This window comes from Argopecten irradians, unplaced genomic scaffold, assembly GCF_041381155.1.
Source record: "Argopecten irradians isolate NY unplaced genomic scaffold, Ai_NY scaffold_0135, whole genome shotgun sequence".
NCBI classification, from domain to species: Eukaryota; Metazoa; Mollusca; class Bivalvia; order Pectinida; family Pectinidae; genus Argopecten; species Argopecten irradians.
Genome location: NW_027187602.1, coordinates 46,697 through 72,212, shown reverse-complemented (window position 1 = coordinate 72,212; position 25,516 = coordinate 46,697). Strand labels below are relative to the sequence as shown.

The 25,516-nt window shown below is 33.7% G+C and overlaps 1 pseudogene; it reads right to left on the bottom strand.

Annotated features, from left to right (window-relative positions):
* Positions 1–1,694: 1,694 nt before the first annotated feature.
* On the bottom strand, positions 1,695–18,803 carry LOC138311847 (contactin-3-like; annotated as a pseudogene).
* Positions 18,804–25,516: the final 6,713 nt, after the last annotated feature.

Below are 25,516 nucleotides of genomic sequence, written 5' to 3'. Positions count from 1 at the left end.
CTCCGTATTCACATTGGATAATCTATATAACATTCGCAAAAAATCGCTGCAGGGTACATATATGTCTTTCTCTCTCTCTTCTCTCTCTCTCTCTTTCTCTCTCTTGAAAAAACTCTTGAACATCAATAATGTCATATAATACATCAATACATCCATAAGCATGTTACTGTGTATGTAAAGTATAGAAATATACACATAGCATAAATAAAAGTAGACCGTTATATATATATAGGTTCTAAATCAAGTAAACATGAAGAATTTGCACATGAAATTAATTAATTATAATTAACACAACTCGATACAATTTTCAGATACATATATTTTTATCTGCTACAATTGTCAGTTCAACGATTGAATGATTATCAGATTAAACATTCGAATGTCGTTTGTAGCTTTTAATTCATATTTGGATACTTTTTGTAATTTGTTTTAATACAAATATTTTTTGTTTGTGATTTATCGTCCAGAATATTTTGTTGTAAGGAACATTGTTCGATTATACACGGACAGACTGATTTCAGATTTTATTAGTACACTCTGGGCACACCTTTGTGTGCCACAAGAGGTCAATTTATACAAAACATACATGACAGACAGGGTAATTGATAGTACAGTGTGAACATAATACACTCAAGCGTACATACGAAACAAATGTTTGCTTAACGTCATTTCCTTTTCAATTTCGTTGCGTCTGGAGCAAATTTGGCACAATCCTTTGGTATTTCTATTGTTTCTGTTTAAATAATTAAAATAGTTAAAACAATGTTGAATTATAAAAATACAACGGAATTGTTTCTCGTAAAAATAATATATATATATATCAATGAATTAAAAGTATATGAAAACACACAAATAGATATATTCTTAAGATCTTCTTTTAAATATAAAAGTTTAATGTTCTATATTTTATACTAGAATGATTTGTATGGCACATGGAAAAATAGAACATCCAAAGCATTTAAACGGTAGGAAAGAATGGAAAATATATATAAGTAGCACATGCATACAAGGAATTAAATTATAATGATGAACAAGCTTAAAATATATATATGAAGGTGAAATCTTTAACAATGCATTTAAGTAGAAATGAATTAAAATGTCGATACAAACTGTACGAATTTTTAACAGAAGATCTACACCTGTGGAAGTTATGAATGAAATGAAGCTGCAATGCACATTTAGAAAGAATACGTTCAAGCATACTAAATTGGATAGACGTATAACAAATAATATATATACTAAACAATCGTAATTGTTGGATTGTAACTGATTTTTATCAGCGCCATTCGAGGAAATGTAATTCTTTTTCGCTAATTATTTTATAAAAATAACAAAATAGACACTTATATTTTTACATCAATATACATCTACACACTTATTTATAATAAGTTTTTTTATACATACAAATATACAAAATTAATGTAATTTGAACACAGGGGAATAAAGAATATCTAATTTATCACATTGGAAATACCACATAGTACTTTAATACAATGTTATTTAATATTAAATGAGCATATATATTACTTTTTTTTCTTAAAATTATTTTAGACAATGTGATAATGTCAATTGATATCTGATAGGTACAATTTATTTGTTTTCGCGCTTTTTTGAGGTATCACAATGTAACAAGAATTTGTTAGAAATACATACTGTATATACAGTGACAGAAAAACTACAAAGAACATATTCGAAATGGCTACACTATTTTGATTATACAAATAAGGTTTTACAAATCAAGATACTTAGTTTTTCAATCAAACAATCGATCAAATACTGATATTTCTACATTTGTTTTTGTAATACATGTAACCAGTGTATACTAGCATCTTTTTATTTTGATTTAAGATGCTCCACCGCTAACAAATAGTATTTTTTCGCTATCAAAAACAGGAGCAGGCGATTTAGTATTTTTCTTCAGTTACAAAAGTTACTTACTTTACACCATTACCACCATTGAAAAGGTTGACCTTCTAGTTTTATTTCAAGTTCAAAATATGAAAAATAATTAATTGCATTCCGAAGAAAATCTGTGGCACTATATCGTATATGGAATGAAGTAATGATTGCGCATGCACCAAAGGCGAAATAAATTATTATATGTTATTTTTGTATTAATTTGGCATATATGTACACGATTAAACACCAATTTTTGTTCAAATGATGAATATCATGTATGCTCTGTCGGCGGTGGAGCATCTTTAAAACTATTTTGATGATATAGCGGTAAAGTCATTTGAGAATGGAAGCCAGGTATGTGACATACATGTAAATGTAAGTATTGGCGATTGTATACTAAGTATATGTATCATAGACTATATGTGTTCTGTAAAAGGTAAAAAAAACTGTGAACTTCAAAAGTTCCTGGACAGCTAAATAGTTTCATACAAGTCTCCCACGTGCATCCAGATTCAAAGTTCAAAGTTGAGGCACATTAAACAAATGATCCACCACTGCCCCTGATTGTAAGACATATACCGTGATGCGTTCACCGTAAAATATGCAACATTGTTCCTACATTATTTCTTTATCTTTCATGATCATGCTGTTACAATCACATTGGTTTCGTAGTATTATGACTAGAGACATTGAGATTTTCTGTTCACAATATCAAGTAGTGGTGAACTATAATTAAAAGAAGCATTTTTGATCGAAAATTTAAATGTTCTCAAAATTAGCGTACTGCTTCAAACTTACGAAAAAGCGAACGATTCACAACACAGCACTATATTAATATAATGAACACGTTTTCATTTCAACGACATTTTAACTCGTTTCAATAGTTACACCTGACCATAAAATGTAGTCCTTTCAATTTTTGTTTTTCTTCTTCTTTTTAGCCTTCGGCTTAGTGTTTACATAAGTAGGCTCGTTATCTGCAAAACAAAAATACACGTTTTGATAAATTTGACAAAATAAACGTATTTCTGAATTCCTGTTATATTTTTCCTACTAATATCATTACATCTGTCTTCGCTTGAACTTCCGCTGCACCGCTCTTTCATTACATTTGCTTTAAATTACACCAACTCCTGTCTAATAGTAAAACTAGAGGCGACAGAACAGAACAGGTAATTTAGTCATTTGATTCACATCAAACGAGCCGTATAACGGTACACTATGACTGTGTGGCATTGAATTTGGGCGTCGCTCTCTCTGCAGTCTTCAAAGGAAATTTTTGCTGGCCTTTGATTGGTTCAGATTTTTTCCTCTGTACTGCCTTCAGTTTTATATAGTTCAGGGGTGTAGAGATCGTAAGTGATCGGAACCCCTGGAGTATCGAGGATGCGCTGTAATGTGAGATAATTGTAACTAACCTTGTTTTGGTTTATTAAACCTGACGTTTTGGTAGAAGTGTGATAGTCGACCACTTCTGCTTTTTGGTTTGGCATTTCTGTAAATAAAATATAAAGTATTTACAAAAAAATAACATGGATCGTGGCAAAATTCCATAACAGTGAACAGTAACAAGCATTTCTAATTGTTTTACTACTGCCTAAGTAGGCAGTGTTGCTCATTCCTATTCATTAATACACACTTATGAATTCAGTTATCAGGTGGAAATATTGTTTCTTTGATTACTTATTGAAATTACCTTTTATTTATATGTACTTCTAGAAACTGAGAATTACATGCACATGCTAATAAAACAGAACATTCAGGAAATCCGCTACATCCCTCACCCACCTGATTATGAGACTCTACCGTAAGCAAACTATTTGTCATTTTTTTTCCTCCCAAATCAAAAGTTTGTAAATGAAGGGAGATGATTTTGAATTCAGAGATTACAAGAATCACAAGAATATTGATTGACCATGTGACCTTGTTCTCTTACCGAATATCCTTGATTAAAGTTCAACTGCTGTCTTACGTTTCGTAAAGTGAAAAGAAAATATCTATCAACTTATGTTTTAGACAACTCCATCAAGACAACTCAAGGGATCACCAACTTACCGATTCTTAGATGGCGATTCCTCTGACTGAGCTCCTGAAGCTTACAATACAGAAATATAATAAAACATATTGTAAATGATCAGGTTACATTCGTCCGGCATTATGTCCATTATGTTTCTGACCTTTTATCATTTTTTCAAATTAACTTTCTTTATTTACTTCTTTTATTTTCTTTACTTCTTTTACTTTTTTCTTTACTTCTTTAAAGTGTATACGCAAATATAGTGTAAATTCAATAATACTGAAATAATGATGGCGATGTTTTGTAAAGACTAACACAATGTTGTGATTTGTCGTGGTGAAAATCATATCTAATTTACAAATATCTGTTTCAACTTCACGTTTAGTGTAGTATTCCGATTTGCTCATGTGCGTACATATTATCTCACCTTGATTTGCTTGTAAATCATCGTAGATTGATGGTTTATCTTGTTCCCCCAAATGTTCGTAGGTCGAGTTGCTAAACAAAATTGACATTTTTTTAGATTGAATAACGTGGGTCATCATAATTTAGCCAAAGAATTCGAGTTCTTAAAGGGTTTGTGATACAAAAATGATATTTTGTTTATTGTTTGGTTTTCCGAAATCCTACTCGAAAATATATAGCACTAGAGGTGTTATGTGTATACATACCGAAATATGTGACAAAGCATGAACCTAAATTGACAGCTGTCTGATATGTGATCACATTGCTGTATAGTAAAAGTGTCTTTCTCATTACAAAAGATTTAAGTATTTGACAGATCAAAACAGTATAAGAAGCCACGCAAACAATTATCCAGCACTTAACTCAGTAAACCATGCCCCATTCTCGATACTCCAGGGGTTACTATCAATCGTTATCTCCACATCACGATAGTGATAGTAACCCCTGGAGTATCCAGGATAACCATATTCCTATTAATTGCACATTTCATTATCGCCATATAATTCTCATTCGATTTTGCTTACAACGGATTTCACGTAATCTGCAATTTCATTATTGTATAATTGTCTGCCCTTGCGTGTAGGTATCAATTATTACGTCATGTATTTGTGAGCGTAATATTACATTCTGCAGGGAAAAAGACGCAACATTCGTTTAAAAATAATCACGCAACAATCGATACCTTCGCAACTGGGCAGATGCGACTGTAATACATGTATGCAGTTACATGAGAATTTATATTGTGTAGGGACTACATACTTGGTCCTACTTAGTGATTACCTTTCTATCAAAGAATATACCTAGCTGTATAATAATGCATTGGTACAATATACTTTTTCTCTTCCACTCAGAATTATATATTAGAGTATTGCCATAGTTTATTTGACGCAGATACATTTTAGCGCAAAAATTGACCTTACACAAGTTAGCGCAATGATAAATTCGCGCATTCGTAATGATTGCCATACTCCTTACTAGGTAATCTACTTACTTCAATACTATTTTAGTGCAAAAAATGTCCCGATGCGAAAGCACTAAATCTTATCCCTAAAATATTAACGTTTACCGTTTGATTCCATCGTTACATCAGTTTTCGAATTATTACATCAGCAAAAAGTTCATATTAAAGACCGCTATAATACGCTAAAGACAAATTTTTAGGCAAAGGTGGTACGGTATTTACTGACAATTTGAAATAACGGTACAAAATTGTTTTAAGTTATTTTCCACCTTAATATGTAATAATTTAATTCTAGATAAAAACGGATATTAAAACACAACTAATCTAAATGGCCAAACACCTTTTCGACGTATAGATGGTTTAAAGAGCTATATCTTTATATTTATTTTTTCTCTTATACAATGTGCATGCATTAGAAAAGAAGTGTCATCTAACGCCATTCATAATAGTTTATTTTGAAAGTAAGTATCGTCTATTTATCAATTATAGCCCTTTGTTGATGTCCATATGGTGTTATATCGCCCGTGTAATATAAATAATGACCGAGGGCGAGGGCATGTATTTTAAATTTTACAAGGGCGATATTTCGCAACATGGACCGATACAAATGTCCTTAATTTTTTATACTAGATATGTTGTTTTATCAAAAATGTCAAAACCTTTCTCTAAATGTGCATAGTAAATATAAGAAAAGCGTTGGTCAAAGAAAGACACCCTGAAGAATGCCACGACTGTGCAATGAAGTTCGCAAATGAATATTCACTCGGTGTATCTGATATTGGAAACACCGAGTTAATATGCTATATATTGAACTTCACTTATTGGCCAATGGAAATAGATGAAAATCAGGGCAAATCTAATACATTATGATATTTTACAGTTTAGGTTTTAAGTTATATATCTGTAATGAATGACGTTAGTTTACGTGTACCTAGATATGAGTGAGCTGTAATAATTCAACTCAACAGATTTCTGATAGTGTGAATGGTTATAAACAGTAACGTACCCTTCTTGGACTTCTTCGTTAATGGGTTGCTCTGTTAATAGCGAATAACAAATAAATCAATAATGTTGTCAAATAATCAGTTTATAAAAAAATCAATATGCTAGTCAAAATTCCGTCTTGAGGATAAGAAAAATAAATATCTGACACCTTGCTTTTGAGCTATTGAAGTTAATAACCCGTTACATCAATTTATTTCCAGTGCAGTTGAATCTCGATATGTCGAACTGTTAATATTCGAAAGACCCTGTCAAATATCGAAGTTCCTGTTCTAAAATATGCATTTAAGAATTATATACAAAACATTATGGTAAATACGGAGCCTGACGAACACCTATATGTAACTACCATACATCTTCCCTTAATCTTTTTTATTTTCTACAAATCACTATTTTCAGTGTGTGTGACTTTTACGTAGCTCATACAGATATTCATTTCCTTAAACAAAGACGTTACCTCGTGTTTCATAGTTCACTTCATCATACACCTTTTGGTTGGTCGCTCCCTGCTCTCCAGTTACGTTGTAGTACTCATTAACTCTGATATTTATAACCAACCGTATTTATTATAATAATATCAACCAAATCGGCAATCAACACACATCATCAAATACCCAATGAAAATGTCGGGTCACTTTGTTTGTTTTTGCTTTATTGGATGGTATAGTACAGTAATTTGTTATATAGGCATTGGCGAAAAGGACATATAATAATGATAAAAAAGTTAAGAAGAAAACAATGAAATTGGAAGAAATATGCATACCGAATAGAAGCGTTCTATTTTTAACACTTACTTTTGTTTGTTTTGTTCATATTTTTTACTATTTTTATTTAATTATAAGCCCCATGCATACCTATGTACGCTTGAAACATGGTTCAACTCCTATAGGAGTTCTTGCCTTGATATCATGATTGTAGTAGAACTTTTATTTCTAACCTATGACCATCAATCAATTTCCCCCTCCATTGTTAGATAACATTATCTCATTTAAAAACTTAGATTGAATAAGATATAGAACTGTAATCTGATATTTTATTTTCAGTCAAAACCGCTAATATTAAGTACCTGTTTGTGGCATTTGTCACCTCTGTATCATTCTCTGAAAATAAAATGAAAAAACACATGTAACTTGATTTAATACATGTCATTTATTTGTTTTCTTGTCAAAAACGCGAATATGAAGTAGTTTATGAGAGTAATATAACACCTTTGAACAACTTCATTACAAAATGTAACATTAAATAGGGTTCACTCATCTTCGATTTGGTATATTATTGGATAGAACTTAAAAATAAAATTAAATAAGATAGCCAATAACAGGACCCTCGCATACGGATGGATGTGTGGCAGAATAAAGTCAAAGAGTTATACGCCATGATTTCTTGCCTTTTTTGAAAAATGTTCTGATCTTCTTTCTGAAGACGAAAACAGCGATAATGGCGCATGCAGCTAGGATGACTGCAGCTACAACGGCACCGGCGATGGCACCTGCATTCGGAGATACGTCATTGATGGGAACGCCTAGGTGTAAGAAATTTGATGTTAATTATGCAGTACATCATAATTATTTTTTCAATTAAAGCAAGCGTGATTAAGATCAACAAGGGTCTAAAAGATAACGAATGGCGACAAAACCACCCTGTACTAAGTACTCGTCATAATTTATCAATCATGGCTTGAAATCGCGCCCCAAACTATTACTTTGAATTAGTACAATCTGCCCATATTGACAAATTCAGAGATAATAACAACTATATAAAGCAGAAATTATCAAGAAATGAAGATAACCACTTCTTCATACGCAATCAGTGTAACATATATTGATTTGTATTTCACTTTGGCATAATCTGCTGAAAATGGTGTTTTTATTGATAAAACAGCGTGTTATAGACGCTGAAAAATGATCAATAATTATCAGTAATGCTGAGTAACTGAAGAAATTCCTTTTTTGGAATAACTATACTACATGAGCGGTGCATTTGAGTCGGTTGACAGTTGAATATCTAGAAATTCAAAGATTTGTATCCGACAAATGACTTTCATGAGCATTTTTTAAACTTCTGAAATGATTACCTATAAGGAATTTCTGAAAAATTAAATTAAAATCCTACCTTTTGTTGTGCAGTTGATTTCCTCAATAAGAGTTGAATTTCCATACCCGTTTATTGCGAAAACATTGAAATAATACCGTCTGTCAGGCGATAAATCAGAAATTTCAGCGTTGACATTTTTATTCCTTCCAGGATCAGCATATGTTTCGTCCATGTTGATTATAAAACTTTCCTGTTGGTCGTCGCGCATCCCTACCACGAACGTCTGCTCAGAACCACCGTTGAAATTAGACGTCCAACTAAGCATCGCTCTATCGGAGTAAAGACATTCAGCTTGACCCTGGAAAGGTGGTTTGGGTTTATCTGAAAATACACAATACAATAAGTAACAACACTCTAAAACATATTTCAGATATGATTAATTATTATTACTTATATTTTGTTATTAGATTTATACTTGACGGAAAATTAAGTTCACAACGACTTTCTTTTTTTCTGTATAATATGAAGTTATTCAACCAATTGACTTTTTTCATTGTGTGGTACTAATGTTATACAACTTTTCATATATTCAGTGCTTCGCAATTCGTTTTACAAATTTAATAAAACAAACTTGAGCCTGTCTGGTAGTCGTAATTATACGTATACTAATTGTTTATTATTATTAGCATCATATAATGTAAATCAACTTTCTTTCTCGTGCTATCTATTTTCACGAATTTCGCAATCTACGTAAATTCGCGAAAGTTTATCTCCGCGAATTGATATCTTTCACAATTCTTGCATAATTAAAATCAAAGGTACTGGTATTAATTTTAAATCCGCGAAACTTAATATCCACGAACATGTTTTAAAACTGAAATCGGGAAATTTAGTAGATGCGAAAAAAATTATTGTCTTCATTGTCTAATAATTTATCATTTTATCAATTTTGTTACATCCTTCTTACTATTTATAACGTAGTAAATGTTATGCTAGAAAGGTTTAAAAGAGTATATTTACCTTGTGGTACTACCTCAAATATTCGTGTGTCGGTACCGAAGCTATTCGTAACGGTAACGATATAGATCCCAAGCCGTTCTTCTCGCATGCTAGATCTTCTTAGAGTTGACACTGTAGACAGACTAGTTACATTGTACGAGCTGCTTATAGAAACACCATTCTCCCCATTCACAAGGGGCTCAGTCATGGCTGATTGATGGAACTGCCAGGAAAAGGTTGGTTCCGGATTAGACAAAAAGACAGAAGTTATTACTAAATCTTCAGATAAACGTAATCCTATCTTAGATTGCGACTGAGTAGTAGCTCTTGTATCATTCCTCGGCTTACCTATAAAAGTGTATAAACAAAAGTGTGACATTAACTCAATATGATTTAAAAATTGGCAACAATTGTTCATGAACAATAGATAGACTAACATGGAGACTTATGGGAATGTACCACGATAATTGAATCAGGCAATTCAGGAGATAAAGCGTGGCGTGTTTCCGTTGTGAATCTCTCAATAAAGTCGGGTGAATTCCGATCTCCTATGATGCTCGCAACATCCGTATCACAACTTTCCGTCATTAGTCAATTAAATCCGATTCGTATAAATGGATAATTAAACAATCTTTTAAATGTACAATCAACAAGGGTATGTTTATATCAGGGGTTGTAAATGCAAGTATGATACTTACACAAGACGTTTATAGGTAAAGTCCTTGTAACTGGAGCATTGGATACACTATTCCAGGCTGAACAAGTGTAAGCTCCTGTGTCCAGACACTTAGCAGAAGTCAAATCATAGGTACTCTTTCGAACATTTGAAGTCGTCTTCAACGCCACGTTATTACTATTGAAATACCAAGTAATATTAGAGCTCGGGTTGCTCTTTATGTCGCAGGTAAGTGATTTTGCTGAATTTTCCATGATGTCGGCATTGCCTTGTGTGTAGTCCAACCTGACGATATCTGGAGGATCTGTAGATACAATTATACATATTATCTTACCTAATGAACAGAATACTGCGTATTTAGATAGATGATGACGATGTTGATGTTGGTGATGATAATGATGATAATGATGATGTTGATGATGATGATTATGATGATTTAAAGGATACATATATTTAGATAGATGATGACTTGTGAGTCATACTTTTATTTGCATGTTAGAAATATGATATAGAATGTATAAATAGAATGGTATTTCATTATTGCGCCTTTTATATACAAACTTACATCTTACTGTCAGAGTCCATTCTATAACGGATTCTCTTCCTAAGTTAGAGGCCGAGCACTGATATGTTCCATCCTTTTCCCTGGTTGCCAATGATAGTGAGAGCGGGTTGGAATAAATCTGTCCACTCTTGGACCAGGTGTAAGTGCATGGCGGTCTGCAGTCAGCATTACAGTCGATATCCGGAACCGACTGGTTCTCGACTAAGTCCTTATCACTTGTTGAGATTGCAATGCTTTCTGGTCCATCTAAATGAAGAAAACAAGGTGTGTCCAAAATAAGATTTTAAAAGAGGATCTTTATCTGGATTGTAACATGCTAGATCAACATATCCCTTCTCCCCAGCGTATGCATGGGTTTATAGGTAATATACCAGATCACTATTTCTTAAAGAAACTATATTTGTACATTTCCAGTTAATGCCCCCCACCCATCAACCTGTGGTGGTGAAAAAAAAAAACTCTGTGTCCCCAACACATTTGGTCAAGACGGTTAATTTTGCTACACATATTTGTCTAGAACTGCTCAAATTGTTGGATTTGACATATTTAGTTGTCCTAAATGTATGCATACCTCCACAGTGATTATGGATGTTTAACGTGCGTGACTTTGGCCATGGCAACTCGTACCTGCTTAACTTGAAAAAACGTTCATTAAAAAAAAGGGCTATATATGGCCCATAAAAAAAAATCTGTCAAATTGTCGAATCAGAATACATTTAATCAATAAATGTAAACCCTTTGAAAATGTTGATGGATTTTTGGTGCAAAAAAGGGCCAAAATCATACACATTTCCTTGTTGCAAATTTTTACCGTATAACCGGTTAATTTCGCTTGCCACAATGCTCGTAATTTGGACTTGAAATGAAAAAAGTAAATTTTAGCAGTTTACAATTTTGCATTGTGTCTATAGGAGTATATATGAGTAGTTGATTCTTAGTCTATTTTTTTTCGTCGCGAATGCAGCAACATCATGCTCTTGAAAATGTCATACGATATTAGTATATTGACTGAGACAACACAGACACGTATCTGATCGAGTGAAACGAAAGGAAGGGAAGTAAGTCTGGTAGATTTACACGAAGTTTGTCTCAAGAACTAAACACATTTACTATCATTGTGTATTATAACATGTATATTACTAATCGATATACCGGAGCAAAAGCGATGTATTCAAATTACCAAAATTCATTACTAATAGATTCGTTGACAAATCACATCTTTTTGTTGCAATGTTGTATTATGCACTTCATTCCGAATTATACACATATTAAGCAAATATAATTATGATGTACTTAGGACACGATAGTAATGTACATTTGCAGTTCTGAACACCCGTATCAAGTGTTTTGATACCCAAGTGTAAATCCGTAAAATTCGTAATGTGGTTCGAACATCAATAAATCATACTTACAATTAACATTAACTGAAAGTGTTGCTATTCCTGTACCGTAGTTGTTCGAGGCGATACATGTATACTGCCCCGCTTCGGATCTGTCCAGCGTCTCTAGTGACAAAACCGATCTGGAAGTAATCGTGATTCCGCTTTTTTCCCAGACGAATGAACATCCGGGTGTGCAATCAGCGACACATGTGATGTTTGGTAATCGCTCACCCTCAAACTTTGTGTAAGAAGTGTCGGTAGGAATAAGTGACAAACGGCTGCCTGGTCCTTCTGTAATAACCCAAGAAGATTAGGATATATATTGCATACACAAATCTACAAAATACGTGCAGTACTATATGCGGAGAACTATACTTACAAATCTAGTTAAAAATACATGTAAACAATAGGTCGTTGGAGAGATTAATACTTTACATTCACCTTAACTGATCGCTGACCTTTCTACAATAAAAATCTATCATCAATTCTTCAGTTATTGTTTTGATTACTGTAAACCACTTTCGTGATATATCAATTTTCGGGTTATTTCTCAAGACAGAAAATTCTACTGTTTTCGAATGATTGCCAGTAAGAGCCCCTGCACGTGAAGTTATGTATTCGCGAATATTTTAATTTCATATGTTACACTCATTTCTGTTGGTTAGATCTTTGAAGTTATTTTTTCATAGACCGAAAGTTTGTACGTCAAGTATTATGACGTCATATCTACAAAACGGTTTCGCTGAAAATTTTAAAAGCGAAACAGTCATTGGCCAAACTGAATTAGTGGATAAGATATCACTGCGCCACAACTCAATTTGTTTTATTGTAAAATTAGTAAACTCTTATACCTAATTAGTACCTGAGTGAGTCATATGAATTAAATTATAAGCAGTATTTTCAATATATTTTGGGGCTACGAGGTCATAGACTAAAAACGGTAGGACATTCTTCATAGACGCGAAATATTATTGAAAAATAAGACTTAAATATCTTGAAGATAATGAAGAGGCAAAATATTTTATACGCGAAAAGACAGTAGTTTACTTTATATAACTTGTTCAATTTAACTAATATTCAATCTTAAATAATGTCTTTACCAAACAACTCGACTTGACGCGTGTTAACATTATAACGATCGCTTAAGCGCTACACTAGTACATATTATATAAATCTCCTGCACCCGCGCAGAGACAGTTATAAATGATAGGAGCTGTGTGATCTAATACATTAGCGGGAACCTTCTCAAGGCTTCACACTCGAGACAAAGAACTGTTCTAGTATTGGAGCGCTTCTGTATAAATAACTATATATACTATATATACACTGTATAGCTGTACATGTGTAATATCCCGATCGGTAACGCATAAATTCAAGTTTTATTGATTATTTGAACTATAGACTATTAGCGATTCACTGCTTGATTCATAATATGGGCACAGATTCATTCTTATTCTCACCCACTAACCAAGTGTTTACATTGATCTACGTTGGTATCAAATTACATATCAGCAGCGAGTTATGTTATACAATTAACATTACGTTACTGTACAGAATGTTTCTGGGTTTTGGTCTTGACTTTAAAACTGTTGTATTAAGGAGATAGTTTTATACTCACTTGCTACTGGAAGAATGTATAGTGCAGATGACCGATTATCTGATCCTTGAAGGTAACGAGTACAGAGCCATGAAGAGAGTTGCGATCCTGGTCCGATGGTGTTATCACCAACTCGAAACTTCTGCCAAGATCAGTGTTATCCAAAGGCTGACACGTACATAATTCTGAGGAGCATGGCGTCGTGTTTGCTGCTGTGCCGTTTCTAAAATGACACTCCGATACATTTGACAAGTTGGACACTAAAACAGTCCCCACATGTTGTTCAGGGCTTCTGTAAAATGAGACCCAATTGGCTTCTTCTGGCACGTCACATATCAAGTTGAACTTGTCTCCAGGAACACCGTACTCCAGTGATCCGCTCAGTGATATCGCTCCTGAAATATAGACGGTTAATTGATCGTAGATAAACTGAATATACCCAAAGTATGCATAAGTGTCGATGTCAGGATAATGTGACTTGATAAACTTGATACATGGTTATGAAGTTTCCTGGTGATAACTCTTTTAGTTGGATATAACTTAGGTAAGCTGTACAAGCATAGAAATTAGAAACCAGAGGTTAAATGTACAATTTCCTGTTTCAAAAACAGTTACTAAGTTAAAACATTGCCGCGTAATTATAAAACAAAAACACTAAAATAATCCAATTCACATACATGTACACATACTAGGCTAAGTGTAAACGGTAACATTTACCCTCTTGGTTATTATTTTTGTTTAATGGTTTGTTAATATCCATCAGTTCCTATTTGTAAATAAATTTCAATGACTTAAAAAAACATTTAAAAGATGTAAAATATGTTATATAAGGATAGATGCGGGAGAGTTTTACTTTGCTTCAAGTTTTAATATGTTAGAAATAATGCTTGTTTTACAAACCCCCACCTTATAAAAACATTTCGGTTAATACCAGCGTGTCATTCAGTTTGTGGGGATTTCCATTCGCTAGACAATTCATTTTAAAGCTCAATTACGTTATTCATATCCGCATGTAAGTGATCTTTAAAAAGGATTTAATACGTCCTTGTAGGTTATATGTAGCATCCATAAATCTGAAGTATCTTATAAATCTTTTTTGTAGTGGAGAAATATCAATTTCAACAGGAAATAATATGGAGAGTGGTAGCAAGTCATCACTACTGAGTCTTTTGGGAAATCTCTAACAGAAAAGGGTCATTAAATAGTGAAGAGTAAAGGTATTTATAATGCAATATCATCTGACCGTGCTATAAATTATATATTATATGGGTTTTTAAAATGTTTACCGATTCTCTAGCTCTTTCTTGTACATTAAAAAGCAGTTTAAATATTGTTTAACTATATGGAAATACCTGATATCGAATACCAAGAGACTGTATAGTTGGTTATATTTGCAAGGCCTTTTTTTTCTTGCAAGTTTGAATTAAAACGGAGTATAAAGGAGGCGAGGTTTTATAATGTGTGGCCAGCATTGTGGTTTTAATTTAGTAATAGTTTGAAATGTAAAAGAATTTCATTTATTTTATGAGAATTTTTTATTATTTGATTATACCCGGTGCCGGAACAGATATCCGTAACCATAGTCACTGCTTCCATGAAAATAATACGAAATAAACCAAATGGAAGGAAACGATTCGATGTGATACATTAATGTAATTTAAGGGGTAGCTTTACTATAGTTTGGGAATAAATACTAGTATTATCCTTGCCTGACCTTATTTCAAGACGTTTAGATACCAGAATTTCTCTAGGTTTAGTGAAATAATGCAGCATCAAAGAAGCCGAGATATGGTCCGCTTCTTTTGTTTTTTATTTATGTATTATATACCAGCGACGATTTCTTATTTTGGCTTTTTTTTAAAAATACCGGATATACTACTAGCGCATACCTTTACATCGAACCACATAATCAATAGCGTGTAGCTAAAAACATAGTGATGTTTTAATAAGGTGATCTAACCAATTTTCAAAGTATATGGTGTAGTGTCCCATGTGGTAAAATTAATTTTTAATAGAACCATTATTATTTCATCGATAAACGAGTTGCAATGAACTCTACACTATCGGTAGTAATACCATTTCCAAAATTACCGGAGATTACTTATAAGTACAAAAGGTAGAATAAGGGTTTATTATGATTGCCCGGAAGAAAGTAGATAATCTACTTGAGAATACATGAATGTGTGCTAAAAGTAGGATACAGCGTACGTAATATAGAAGAGAAGAATACAAATTATACACGAAAGTGAAATCATAACAATTACGGGCATAGGGGAGAAGCGGGGGGGGGCAGTGCAGGGCAAACGAATGTCTTTTGGGGCCCCCCCCCCCCCCCCATTTTCGCCGAGAAATGTTCTAAAAATGCACATTTTAAAGAAAAGAGGGGGTCCTCCTGCACATTTTTGTACTACATTTTAGAAAATTTTAGAAAAATTTTCGCTGCGCGGCCCGTTTCCTAAAATGTTCAAGCACGTAATGTTCAAATCTTTAATAATGGAAATTCAATACACACGAACTAGACTAAAAATGTCCACCAAGGGATTATATTTATTTCAAAAAAATGTTTCTTAAAAGATTAATTTGTTTATATGTCTTACAGTACTTAGCAAGACGATAAATTCATTATTATTTTGAATTACACAATAATGTGTTGATGGTGTGAATCCGGTATGTCCAGATCGAGCTGGGATGCATAATGGTATGACGACACTCACAATTATCATTTCTAAATGCAGGTAACTTTAAATCGAAAAATTACCATGGTAAGAACGCTTTAAAAACCAACAAAATACATCGTAAAACTCATCTCAGCCATTCTAAATTGTATTTTTTTATCGGGGAGAACCGAGGACCCCCAAAAAAACAAAATCTCACGCCTTCAGTGCTCGCAAATTCATCAAAATACATCGTAAAACTCATCTCAGCCATTCTAAATCGTAATTTTTTTTCCTTGGGGAGACCCCTGGACCCACCAATCACCAAAGTCTTGCGCCTTCGGCGCTCGCAAATGCAACAAAATGCATCGTAAAACTCATCCCGGTCATTCTAAATCGTAATATTTTTACAGGGACCCCGAACTCCCCAAACTCGCACGCTAATTTGCGTATTCATTTATATTTTCCAGTTTATAGACGCCACTGTCTATAGAATGTGTACAAGGATTATAATAATGTAATGATATATGAAAAAACGAATATCAAGTATATATCCTGTGGGTGTGGTGGTCGCGAAGGAGGGGGGGGGGGTGTTTACGAAATATTGAGGACCATTGCCCCCCCCCCCCCCCCCCCCCCGCCATTACGTTTCATTCTTCCTACGCCACTGATTCGTCAATTCAATACACTCGAACTATTTTAAACGTACACGTACAAGTTACACTAAATATACGTTAACAACCAATATTTAAATTTAATAGTTTTAATAATTTTGCGAAAGCAAATTTTACATAAGTCGGTAAATATGGAAAATAATAAAACTTAGAGAGACGGAGAAAAATATGTCTGAATAGTTTTTTCTATGCAAAAAAAAAATACAGCAACTCACAAACCATACAACTTTAAACAAACCGGATGTGTTTGTTTCATAATCTATTTTCTCTCGCACTCGTGATACACCACCCTATCCCAACAATAAAGCTAGATAATGTACAGGCACTCGTGTAGAATTTCAAAAAGAAACGTGCCTACAAATGAACACGCATTAAAATTTGCACCTTTCCATTAATTTAATTGTTTGAGGAAATTGAAGGAGAATTAGTAAAAGAAAAAAAATAAGAGTCAACACATTTCCGTATTTCTAACATGATCAATGGTAAAAAGTCATACTAAAAATAAATAGTTTCAAGGTTGAAGGAACACGTTTAGCAGAACCAAATATTTGTATGTGTAAATAATAAAAAAAATCATCAGATTAGTCATAAGTATGTGGTTCTTGGTGTTTTAAGATCAGGCTTGATTTTGTACCATATAATAACGAAACTGGGTCATTGCAATTGCTTCGCGTTCGAAACATATCAAACACATGATGTGTATGTATACAGTCTGTATACAGGTTTTAAATTTTTTCTGAAGAAATATCAATACAAATAAATTAAGATATCAAAGATGTCTCTATATAAAATGATACTCTGTTATCTTACGGTATGTAAGGGTATATATGAATTTACAAATCAGATCACTCTCATATCTGAATACCCTATATCCTACACATACCCAACTTGTATAAATCGTGTTATTTTAACAGCTATGATCGTTTAAGTACGATGTTTTGGGAAGCTGTGGTATAAGTGTTGTGTCTCGTTGATATACATGTACATATGTAGTATAACTATTTCTTATTTTATAGGACTCTCTCAAAAAAAACATGTCATCAAAGACAATGAAGAGCATACCACATCCAGTCAAATTCTACTATACCGAGCAAACCAGTCGCCCCACTCGCTTTATGCTGAACGATAAAGCAGAAGCAAAAACTACCATTTGTATGGACTATAGTGTGTCTCGGCCACGAGACGGACACAGAGGCTATCCTCTCAGTGGCGAGAACTCAACTCAACACCAAAAAGTGAGACGATTGGAAGAAGATATAAAAAAATGAAGAGAAAAAGATAATATCCCAATACAATAGTTATCTTTTACGATCATGCGATGGAGGAGCATACACTATTCTCATGATTTTCTTGCAGGACCGTTTCAAAAGAATATAACCATTTTGTCTTTTATTTATTCTTTTGAGAAATTGAGAAAATAAAAATGATGAAATAGTTATATTCATTGATGTTATTATTATGGATTGGTGAATTTAGGAAAATAAGACTACACATATTAATCACCAAGAAACGGATCTAAATCGCTATATGCCGATATTCAACTTCAGTCAGAAATGGATGTACTCTCTCTTAGTCCTTAAGTATACGATAATGGCTGTTGAAGAACTTTTTAAAGGAAATAATATCTTAGTTGACTTACCTGCTGACGATATAAGTAGTAGTAATAGCCCACACATTGATATCCAGGTTCTCCTAAATGTACCAGTGCAATGCTTGTCTCCATCCATGGTTACATCGTCCACCCCAGTTGTGTGTTCTTCCGGGTGTGGTGGGTATTCCACGTAACCCTCACACCATAATGCCTTCACTATGTCCCATAACCGTCTTTTCACTTCCTTGTTAGGTGCTGAATGTAAATACCTCTTGCAGTTTAAAGGAATGTTGTATTAATGTGTAGCCACCCATCCGTGTCAACTCGTTCTTAACGTTTTAATATGTGTCACCCACACGAGCTATGTACCCAATTTTTTTTATTGTGTTTAACCTACTTTGTAGGGACGTTAAGAATGCCAATCAAATAATAATCAGTTAAAATTATATACATTCATATATCAATACAATACGCCAGTCATCTTTACAGGCAAAAAATAGATTTTGTGATCTTATGACTATATGCATCCCAATCTTTCAAATATAAAGACGTAAAAATAGGATAATAACAGCTTTGTTATCCATTTTGCATATACCACTATACTCCATGACTTTGTAGTCGTTACTTGCTCGATATTGTCACTGAAGGCTGAGATGTTTACAGCACTTTTTCTTGTTCATATTGAACTTTGTATAACCACTATTCTTGTTATAATCTATTTTATACCTATATAAACAGTACATATATTTTATTTTATTTCGTTTGATTTATCTAAAGCCAATCTGATAATAGGAGGTTGTTCAAGTGGTTTTATAGGTTATTGTACAGTAATTTTCTATTTTCCACTTTAAAGTACTATCCCTATAAAAGCATACTGCTATTTAAAGACACCCATCAAACACCGCATCCCATTATATTACATCGACAGCAGACGAACCAGTCGTCCCACTTCTATCTGCAACTTAACTCAAAATCAACAAATTGAGAATTCAACGACAAATATGCATATCCCATGGATGAGTAGGAATAAATCATTTTTAACGTTCTTGGCAATACAGAAAATGCAGAAGGACCATTCTGAAGGACACTTATTCGTTTGGATTCTTGGTTGTCAACCGTTCGATTTTTTTTTATTGTATATTCCTACCAGTTGGGTAAGCATATGGATCATTCAGCAACTATTAACACATTGAATACACGATAGCAAATGTAAGTTGTCATTTCACTATTTGTTTCATTAGTTACTTGGTATACGGTTCAATTAATACTTAAGGAGGTACTTAAATGTATTTCTTTTTGTAAACATACGACAATATACTGTAATTCCTTTATATTTACATTCAATCCCTATATGGCAATATCTTTGCACGCTGTTCATATTATAAACATATGTTATACATTTCATTTTAGCTCCATTTCAACTAGATCATTAACAATATGAATTAAAGTCTTTATAACTTACACAAAATGTCACTTTGTCGTCAGTACAATTGCATAACATTTAAACTCAAACGACAAAATGATTGTTTATCTAAAGTTATGCTAATCAGACATCAGTCAAACTTGGTAAAAATCTATTCATATAGAGTCAGGTAAGAATTCTAAGTCATAATATTTTAAGGACATTTGACTGATTTATCCGAGTATCATTTCATGATTTTTGTACATACAGTTTGTACATTTTTGTACTTGCACTTGTCCCATTACGTATTAGTTTAGTACTAACTTGGTACATTATAAGTACGTACACTAGTAATTATTTCTATATAAAGTTGTACGTAAGCAATTCGTCCTTCTCTGGCTGAGGTTCTTACCTGCAGAATAACGCTTAGGTGGAATCTCAGAAAAACTTAGCACATTGAAGATGGACTGGGATACGGACGTCGTGCTCAGTGCAGTGGATGTCATTTTGTATCAGTCTTATTTTGGCGATTCTGCTTATGCGTTGCACCCAGCATAAAGAGTGCTATTACAATGTGAGAGGTAATGATCTCTGGCCAGTCGATTTCATTGAACGTTGTTTTGTTGTCTGTCAGACATTACGTAACGTTTCAAAAGTGACTTGCTATGCTAAACCTCCAACGTTTTTGAAGAAGATAAATGATAAGACAGTAGGTATGTCTATTGTTTCAGTGTGGCCAGGTGAATTCTGCTGCTCGATGTCTCTGGCTGTTTATATCGCTCAGTTAAAGAGTACTGTTGGATAGCAAGAGTTCTACTAATATAAGAAGATACAACATAAGCCTGACGAAGTCTAATCATGCGCAACTCATCGGATATGTATAGGCCGTTAGCGTTCTTATATTATTAGAATCCCTCTAGATGAGTATGCACTATTTGTTCCTATCTTCCATCCTAGAGCCATTTAACGAATTCAACACAATATTGCAGGTATTACTTTAGCTCTAATATGACAATTCTTTTGAATTTTCACCTGCCGGCATTATGGTACTTACATGTAACTGGAGGCTGAGGTATATTTGTGTATTGTCTCTTTGACTTGTGAACTCTTGTCCTTTTTATAGTGCTATCTCAGTAAGACATGCTAAAGATTCTAAACTCCATCCCGTTACATTATACCGGCAACGGGCCCCACTCCCTTTATACATAACGTTAAAATTTCAGAGTCCGGTTTTTTTTATGAAAATTAGTGTATACATATGTAGCGATAATTTGGGATGCAGGGTATTATGAAAAGATATTTTTCCATGGAAAGGAAATAGAGATCACTTACGAGGAAATGTGTATGTTTCCAGATAAAAGTGAGAGGTTTTGAGGTACACATCAGATATCGTAGCTGTTTGGTTGGGTTTGGTTTATTAAATTAACATGCTATTAACAGCTATGGTCATGTAAGTACGGTCTCCCATGTATGCGGTGTGTAGCGTGTATGAAGCGTGCGATGCGTTGTTTTGGGAGACTGTGGTATGTTTGTAGTGTCTTCTTGTATAGTGGAACTCTTACCCTTTTTTATGTTTATTTAAGGAATAGATGTTGAGGTTATGAGGGAATAATGATAATGGAGCCCGTGTAAATTTTATGTAACCCGGCTTTTATTTTGTTGAGGTTATGAGGGTACATGTATAATGATAATGGAGCACGTGTAAATTATGTAACCCCGGGTTACATAAAATTTACACGGGCACCATTATCATTATTCCCTCATAACCTCAACAAAATAAACATCTATTCCTTAAATAAATATACTTCAAGTTCAAAATTCCCGGTACTTCAAATTCAAAATTCAGCGAGATAAAAACAACGAATATTATCAGTCCAAGAGCCTTTGATTTACAAAATATTGTTGAAATAAAATTAAAGATACAAAGGTATATCGCTATCAATAGCTTGAAATGGAATTTAGGTTATTTGTGGCCGTTGTCCAATTAATTAATACCTATATAATACTTACTGATTATATACGTCTTAATTATATGCTTTTAAAAACATCAAATTTGATCCATCCTTTATCTTAAGAGTTTATTATTCATTGCTGTTCAAATAAAACTAACTCCTGCAGTAATACTTTAAGATACTCCACCGCTGACAAATAGTATTGTTTCACTATCAAAAATAGTAGCAGACCATTAAGTATTTTTCTTCAGTTACAATAGTTTACTTACTTTACACCATTACCAACATTGAGAAGTTTTCTAACTTTACTTCAAGTTAAAGATATGAAAATAATTAATTGCATCCCGAAAAAAAATCCATGGCACTATATCCTATATGGAATGAAGTACTGATTGCGCCTACACCAGAGGTAAAATAATGGGGTTTTTTTTTAATTTTATTTTTGTGTTACTTAGACATATATGCACACGATTAAATACAAGTGATGAATATCATTTATGCTCGGTCGGTAGTGGAGCATCTTAAACCTAATCAAATTGCTATGTAACACATTCATTACGTATATTTTCTGGCTTTCAAGTTTTCTGATAAATCTTCAGAATATACTACCCATACAGTTTATATTGTTACATGAACGAATAACAGAAAGGAGAAACCAGCAGCTAAATTCAAAACACAATTTAATTATATATACAATATTATACAGAGATGGTTTACGATATTTAAAGTAATTGGTGGTGGTACAAGACTAGTACGATGATTTAAAGTGTTACTTATCTGTATGCGAATGTCCTGGTATAATCCTTGATCCTTCCAGGTTTCAAATTAACAATAATCACAAATCCACAAGGAAAATTGAATGTCCACAGATGATTTGTAAAGTTCCAGGCAATATGAATAAATCCACACAAAGTGTTGTAATAATCCACAGATAAAGTCACAATAGCTCTCCCAATAGAATCTTATATGGCGCTGTACAATTCTTGATATGTCTTATTACAGGTCTCATTACAGTTCTGATTAGCCTTGGGCAGCTGGAGTATATATAGCTAAACCGTAATTCAAGAATATTGGAGAACCTCCTACTTCTAGAAATATCTAACTAAAAACAGTAAACAAGTAAACACACATAACTTTCTGGAAATAGATCATTCTAGATCTCTACTTAAAATCAACATGTTTACAAACATATTTGTTTATACATGATTATATTCTAGAAAGTTCTATAACCTAAATCAATGATATGACCTTCATAGGATGTATTGATAAAAAAAGCTATAGGAGTTATCTCCCTTATCTCATAACTACATGTATTTAGTGTCATACATAACACACCCCTCCTTAAAGAAAAGAAAGTTTTCTTGAAAAGGAAACTTTCTTGACATATCAAGTAATATTTAAATCCTTGATAAAGCATCAGCTAGAATATTGTCTTTCCCTTTGATATGTTTTGATGTCAAGATTGTATTCTTGCAAAGTCAAACTCCACCTGAGAATTCTTTGGTTTTTGTTTTTCATTTTCCCAATGAATGTCAAAGGGTTGTGGTCGGTAAAGACCAACACAGGCACAACTGTAGTGCAGAGATACACATCAAATTGGTTCAAGGCCAAAATCAACGCTAAACATTCTTTCTCAATGGTGGAATAATTTCTCTGGTGTTTGTCAAACTTTTTCGAGAAATAACAAATTGGATGGTCAATTTGTTCAGTACCTTCTTGCATCAAAACAGCACCAACACCTACATCACTGGCGTCAACAAACAGTTTAAACTGTTTATTAAAATCTGGAGCAGTCAGAACTGGTGAGTTTGATAGTATGGCTTTCAATTTCTCAAAGGCAGACTTACATTCGTCTGACCAAACAAATTTGACATTTTTCTTTAACAAAGCAGTAAGTGGAGCTGCTATAACAGAGAAATTTTGACAAAATTTTCTGTAATATCCAGCCATACCAAGAAATCTCATCAGCTCTCTCTTGCTTCCAGGAGATGGAAAATCTATAATTGATTCTACTTTGGCCTGAACAGGTTTAACCTGCCCCTGTCCTACAACATGGCCTAAAAAATTCAACAAGTTGCATGACAAAATTCACATTTCAATAAGTTTACAGTCAATTTCATGGTAGTGAGTCTTTCGAAGAATTCACGAATCCCGCGTAGATGGTCTTCCCACGTGTCGTGGTAGTTGATGACGTCATCGAATGTATCCATCACAGCCTTCCAGGTCTGATATCACGCTGTTAAGAAGACGTTGAAATGTTGCCGGGGCATTCTTCATACCAAATGGCATAACTTTGTACTGGTACAAACCTTGCGAGGTTACAAATGCCGACACTTCTTTAGCTCTTTCTGTTAATGGCACCTGCCAATATCCTTTCAACAGGTCAAACTTGCTTACGTACTTGGCTTTGCCAACTTTGTCAATACACGAGTCAATCCTTGGAATTGGATAAGAGTCTGTTTTACTGACAGAGTTTACTTTTCTGAAGTCAGTACAGAACCGGTATGTCTTGTCTGGCTTTGGTACCAGAACACATGGAGAGCTCCATTCACTTTTGCTTGGTTCAATAATATCATTGTCCAACATGTATTGAATTTCTTTCTTTAAGTGTTCTTCTTTCAAAGGATTGACACGGTAAGGATGTTGCTTGACAGGTGGCGCATCGCCTACATCCACGTCATGATAGATAGCATCTGTTTTGCCTGGTGTATCCGGAAACAAATGATTAAACTCAAGTATCAAATCTTTCAGTTCATTGCGTTCCTTTTCTGATAGATGACACAGTTTCTTGTCCAAGTTCGCGAGCACATCTGAATTCCGTAACTTAACACCACAGTCTAAAACCTACATCTTGTACACCACCATCTAAGTCTAATTTACAAATATCAGCTGTACTTTCACTTTGTGATGGTACAGAGGCCAAAGTAGCAATAGGTTGAGAGGTCTTGCTCTCTTCTCTATCTACATATTTCTTAAGCATATTAAACATGACATAATTGAGTTTTCTTGCGCCTCCCTGGAGTTTGTACAATGTAGTTAACATCATCAACCTTTTTCTCAACAATATAAGGTCCAAAATATCTAGCTTGCAAAGGCTGACCCGGTATTGGTAATAGAGCCAAAATTTTGTCACCTGGATCAAAACTTCTTGCACGGGCATCTTTATCATACCATGTTTTCATTTTGGTTTGAGTAACGGCCAAATTTTCTTTTGCCAGTTCACATGCCCTTGTCAACCTTTGCTTAAAGTTAGACACATACTCTAAGAGATTCACTTTAGAATCTTCGTCCAAAATTTTGTCTTTCAAAATTTTCAAAGGACCACGTACAGTATGTCCAAACACAAGTTCAAATGGACTGAAACCAAGAGATTCTTGTACAGATTCTCTAACGCCAAACAACAACATGTGTATGCCTTCGTCCCAATCTCTTTTGTTTTCAAAACAATAAGATCTCATCATATTCTTCAATGTCTGATGAAAACGTTCTAACGCACCCTGAGACTCTGGATGATAAAGCACTAGACTTATACTGCTTGATCTGGAGCTGGTACATGACTTGTTGAAAAATACCAGACATGAAATTCGAACCTTGGTCCGATTGGACAGCTTTTGGAAGACCAACCAATGTAAAGAATTTAACCAAA